Source organism: Oncorhynchus clarkii, chromosome 31 (genome assembly GCF_045791955.1).
Source record: "Oncorhynchus clarkii lewisi isolate Uvic-CL-2024 chromosome 31, UVic_Ocla_1.0, whole genome shotgun sequence".
NCBI classification, from domain to species: domain Eukaryota; kingdom Metazoa; phylum Chordata; class Actinopteri; order Salmoniformes; family Salmonidae; genus Oncorhynchus; species Oncorhynchus clarkii.
This window is the reverse complement of record NC_092177.1, coordinates 13226980-13232979: the sequence shown is the minus strand read 5'-3', so window position 1 is coordinate 13232979 and position 6000 is coordinate 13226980. Positions and strand designations below refer to the sequence as shown.

Here is a 6000-nt window from a genome sequence, read left to right as displayed (position 1 = left end):
AAGTGTTTCCCATGGCTGTGCCTCAAAACCAAATGTTTTCCTGGCCCACCACTCCACTCTGGACTTGAACAGCCTTTATGACCAGGTCCACCTATACAAGGCAGCAGCGCCCATCTTCTCCCGGACGCTAAAGGACATCGCTCTCAAATGCAGCCCTTAACACAGACGCAACAGATCAATAGACACCCCGCCCAGACCAGCGAGACACTCTCCCAGACCTGCGGAACCCACCCTGGACCTACACATAGAGGACCCACGCCAAGAGGACCTACATCCAGACCACAACACTACCAGCCACATCCACACCCCCACCCCAACCAATCAACACCCCCCACCCCAAGTCAACAATGCCCACACCTCATTTAGGCCCCTCATATCAGACCCATACCCCTCCTGCCCACACAATGACCCCCACCCCCGCAAAGAGGGCCTCAACATGGACGTCACACATACGCCCAGGCCGTGAGCGGGCGTATGTGAGCGGGCGTTGTTGTGAAATTGTTAGGTTCGATTATTTGTTAGATATTACTGCATGGTCGGAACTAGAAGCACAAGCATTTCGCTACACTCGCATTAACATCTGCTAACCATGTGTATGTGACAAATAAAATGATTTGATTTTATCACTAAAACAATACAGAAATATGCTACGGAAAAAGAAGGAACAGCACGTCAGAAATCAGCTCAATGCAATTGAAGAATCCATAGACTCTAACCATTTCTGGGAAAATTGGAAAACACTAAACAAACAACAACATGAATAATTATCTATCCAAAATGGAGATGCATGGGTAAACCACTTCTCCAATCTTTTTGGCCATATAGCAAAGAACAAACAGCAAAAACATATACATGATTAAATACAAATCTTAGAATCAGATATTAATAAAGACTACCAGAACCCAAAGGATTCTCCAATTACCTTGAATGAAATTATAAAATATACAGACAACAATTGGCTATACTTAAACTCTTTAACCTCATCCTCAGCTCTGGCATCTTCCTCAATATTTGGAACCAAGGACTGATCACCCCAATCCACAAAAGTGGAGACAAATTTGACCCCAATAACTACCGTGGGATATGCGTCAACAGCAACCTTAGAAAATCCTCTGCATTGACAGCAGACTGAGCAAATGTCAAATTGGATTTTTAACAAATTGTCATACGGCAGACCACGTATTCACCCTGCACACCCTAATAGACAAACAAACAAACCAAAACAAAGGCAAAGTCTTCTCATGCTTTGTTGATTTCAAAAAAGCCTTTGACTCAATTGAGCATGAGTGTCTGCTATACAAATTGATAGAAAGTGGTGTTGGGGGAAAAACATATGACATTATAAAATCCATGCACACAAACAACAAGTGTGCAGTTAAAATTGGCAACATATAGATCAACGAATTGGCGAGGGCACTAGAACAGTCTGCAGCACCCGGCCTCACCCTACTAGAATCTCAAGTCAAATGTCTACTGTTTGCTGATGATCTGTGGCCTACAGAAGCACCCAGAACTTCTGCACAGATTCTGCCAAACCTGGGCCCTGACAGTAAATCTCAGTAAGACCAAAATAATGATGTCCCAAAAAAGGTCCAGTAGCCAGGACCACAAATACAAATTCCATCTAGACACCGCCCTAAAAAACGATACCTACCTTGACAGGTAACTTCCACAATAGTGTGAATGATATGAGAGACAAGGCAAGAAGGGCATTCTATGCCATCAAAAGGAACATAAAATTTGACATACCAATTATACAACCAATTGCCCTTATTGGTTGTGATGTCGGGGGTCCGCTAACCAACCAAGAATTTACAAAATGGGACAAACACCGAATTGAGACTCTGCATGCAGAATTGACTATGTACAGACTCAGTGAGCATAGCCTTGCTATTGAGAATGGCTGCCGTAGGCAGACCTGGCACTCAAGAGAAGACCGGCTATGTGCACACTGCCCACAAAATGAGGTGGAAACTGAGTTGCACTTCCTAACCTCCTGTCCAATGTATGACCATATTAGAGACACATATTTCCCTCAGATTACACAGATCCACAAAGAATTTGAAAACAAATCCAATTTTAATAAACTCCCATAAACTCCCATATTCCACAGTGTGCCATCACAGCAGCAAGATTTGTGACCTGTTGCCACAAGAAAAGGGCAACCAGTGAAGAACAAACACCATTGTCAACAACCCATATTTATGCTTATTTATTTTCCCTTGTGTACTTTAACTATTTGTACATTGTTACAACACTGTATATATATATATAATATGACATTTGTATTGTCTTTATTGTTTTGAAACTTCTGTATGTGTAGTGTTTACTGTGAATTTTTTATTGTTTATTTCACTTTTGTATATTATCTACCTCACCTGCTTTGGCAATGTTAACACCTTTCCCATGCCAATAAAGCCCCTTGAATTGAATTGAGAGAGAGAGAAACATACAGAGACACACACACACACACAGAGAGAGAGAGAGAGAGAGAGAGAGAGAGAGAGAGAGACACATACAGAGAGACACACACAGAGAGAGAGAGAGAGAGAGAGAGAGAGAGAGAGAGAGAGAGAGAGAGACACACATACAGAGAGACACACACAGAGAGAGAGAGCGAGAGACACACATACAGAGAGACACACACAGAGAGAGAGACAGAGAGAGAGTGGAAAAGAGAGACAGAGAGAGAGAGAGAGAGAGAGAGAGAGAGAGAGTGAAATAAAGAGATATTGTGAAGATAGCTATCCATCCTAATCGTCAGTGGTCTCCTACTTAATGATAAATCAGCCTGTGAATGGAATAATAATAATGCCTTCATACCAATCCCTCTGTTCAACAGCTCCTACACTGAGTGTTCCTCCCAAATATCACCCTATTCCTAGGTAGTGCACTAGGACCCATAGGACCCTGGTTAATAGTAGGGCACTCGGTTGGAAAAATGTTGTCATTTGGGACAGAGCCTTTGCCCTGCCCTCCTACTGTAATTAGCACAATCATCCCTCTGGGCCACCTAGACACACTATACAGAGAGGGTGAGGGAGATGAGGAGGTGTCTGAGAGAGACAGAGAGATGGAGGGAGGGAGAGAGAGAGAGAGAGAGAGAGAGAGAGAGAGAGAGAGAGAGAGAGAGAGAGAGAGAGCGAGAGAGAGAGAGTGAGAGCGAGTGAGAGAGAGAGAGAGATGGAGAGAGAGAGAGAGATGGAGAGAGAGAGAGAGAGAGACAGCGTGAGAAGGCCTGAGCTGCATAATCACAGAGTATTATATAAGGTTCCTGTACAGACCGGTGTAACATAATTTTCATGTACAGATCAGTAACAATATACATTTCCTGTACGGATCAGTGTAATAATAATTTTCCTGTACAGATCAGTGTAATATTAATTTCCTGTACAGATCAGTGTAATATTAATTTTCTGCACAGATCAGTGTAATGTGCATTTCCTGCACAGACCGGTGTAACATAATTTTCATGTACAGATCAGTAACAATATACATTTCCTGTACGGATCAGTGTAATAATAATTTTCCTGTACAGATCAGTGTAATATTAATTTCCTGTACAGATCAGTGTAATATTAATTTTCTGCACAGATCAGTGTAATGTGCATTTCCTGCACAGATCAGTGTAATATTAATTTCCTGTACAGATCAGTGTAATATTAATTTCCTGTACAGATCAGTGGAATATTAATTTCCTGTACAGATCAGTGTAATAATACTGTTCTGTACAGATCAGTATTCCTCCGTCTGTCAGGTGGCTCTGAGAGTGGGGCTTCAGCACACACTGGGTGCCCTGTTTCTGTCTCCAGTGTTCCGAACTTCCGGCTCGTGTGTTTTGAGAACGGCCTGTTTACCTGCGGTCCCAGAGGCAGCCATTAACGGTAAGAGTCTGTAATGAGGCCTGGGGTCTCTAACGGCTGCTGGGCCTGCTAGCTCTAATGGTCTATTAGACATTGGAGACAGAGACAGAGAGGCAAGAGGGACAGGAGGCCTTCTAGCTCTAATGGTCTATTAGACATTGGAGACAGAGACAGAGAGGCAGGAGGCCTGCTAGCTCTAATGGTCTATTAGATATTGGAGACAGAGACAGAGGGACAGGAGGCCTGCTAGCTCTAATGGTATATTAGACATTGGAGACAGAGACAGAGGGACAGGAGGCCTGCTAGCTCTAATGGTCTATTAGACATTGGAGACAGAGACAGAGAGGCAGGAGGGACAGGAGGCCTGCTAGCTCTAATGGTCTATTAGACATTGGAGACAGAGACAGAGAGGCAGGAGGGACAGGAGACCTTCTAGCGCTAATGGTCTATTAGACATTGGAGACAGAGACAGAGGGGCAGGAGGGACAGGAGGCCTGCTAGTTCTAATGGTCTGTTAGATCTTGGAGACAGAGACAGAGAAGCAGGAGGGTGGACAGACCTGCTAGTTCTAATGGTCTGTTAGACCTTGGAGACAGAGACAGAGAAGCAGGAGGGTAGACAGACCTGCTAGTTCTAATGGTCTGTTAGACCTTGGAGACAGAGACAGAGAGGCAGGAGGGACAGGAGGCCTGCTAGTTCTAATGGTCTGTTAGATCTTGGAGACAGAGACGGAGAGGCAGGAGGGAGGACAGACCTGCTAGTTCTAATGGTCTGTTAGATCTTGGAGACAGAGAGGCAGGAGGGAGGACAGACCTGCTAGTTCTAATGGTCTGTTAGACCTTGGAGACAGAGACAGAGAGGCAGGAGGGAAAGGAGGTCTGCTAGTTCTAATGGTCTGATAGACCTTGGAGACAGAGACAGAGAGGCAGGAGGGACAGGAGGCAGGAGGGCCAGGAGGCAGGAGGGACAGAGTGGCAGGAGGGACAGGAGGCAGGAGGGACAGAGAGGCAGGAGGGACAGGAGGCAGGAGGGACAGAGAGGCAGGAGGGTCAGGAGGCAGGAGGGACAGGAGACAGGAGGGACAGGAGGCAGGAGGGCCAGGAGGCAGGAGGGACAGGAGACAGGAGACAGGAGGGACAGGAGACAGGAGGGACAGGAGGCAGGAGGGACAGGAGGCAGGAGGGACAGGAGACAGGAGGGACAGGAGGCAGGAGTTACAGGAGGCAGGAGGGACAGGAGACAGGAGACAGGAGGGACAGAGAGGCAGGAGGGACAGGAGGCAGGAGGGACAGAGAGGCAGGAGGGACAGGAAGCAGGAGGGACAGGAGACAGGAGACAGGAGGGACAGAGAGGCAGGAGGGACAGGAGGGACAGGAGACAGGAGACAGGAGACAGGAGACAGGAGACAGGAGACAGGAGGGACAGGAGGGACAGGAGGGACAGGAGACAGGAGACAGGATACAGGAGGGACAGGAGACAGGAGACAGGAGGGACAGGAGACAGGAGACAGGAGACAGGAGACAGGAGGAACAGGAGGGACAGGAGACAGGAGACAGGAGACAGAGAGGCAGGAGGGACAGGAGGGACAGGAGACAGGAGACAGGAGGGACAGGAGACAGGAGACAGGAGACAGGAGACAGGAGGGACAGGAGGGACAGGAGACAGGAGACAGGAGACAGAGAGGCAGGAGGGACAGGAGGGACAGGAGACAGGAGACAGGAGACAGGAGACAGGAGACAGGAGACAGGAGACAGGAGACAGGAGACAGGAGGGACAGGAGGCAGGAGGGACAGAGAGGCAGGAGGGACAGGAGGCAGGAGAGACAAGAGGCAGGAGGGACAGAGAGGCAGGAGGGACAGGAGGCAGGAGGGGCAGGAGGCAGGAGGGACAGGAGGCAGGAGGGACAGAGAGGCAGGAGGGACAGAGAGGCAGGAGGGACAGGAGGCCTTCTAGCTCCTGCTGTGTTCTCACTGCTCATTACTGGAACAATCTCATCATCTTCTCTGACTGTTTAAAGGACCAAAAACATCTCACCGTATTTTGTTCATTAGTCCACTGTTAATATGGTCCCGAACATTGTGCATGTTAGCAGTTAAGTTTTAAAAAGCAAAAAGTGTGACAATATGTTTCGCATGAC

General features: G+C 47.3%; 1 protein-coding gene across 1 annotated transcript in view; it reads right to left on the bottom strand.

Annotated features, from left to right (window-relative positions):
• The window catches only part of LOC139391050 (actin-binding LIM protein 3-like), an 83440-nt gene that overhangs the window by 29766 nt on the left and 47674 nt on the right, over positions 1-6000 (bottom strand). The window lies entirely within an intron of this gene.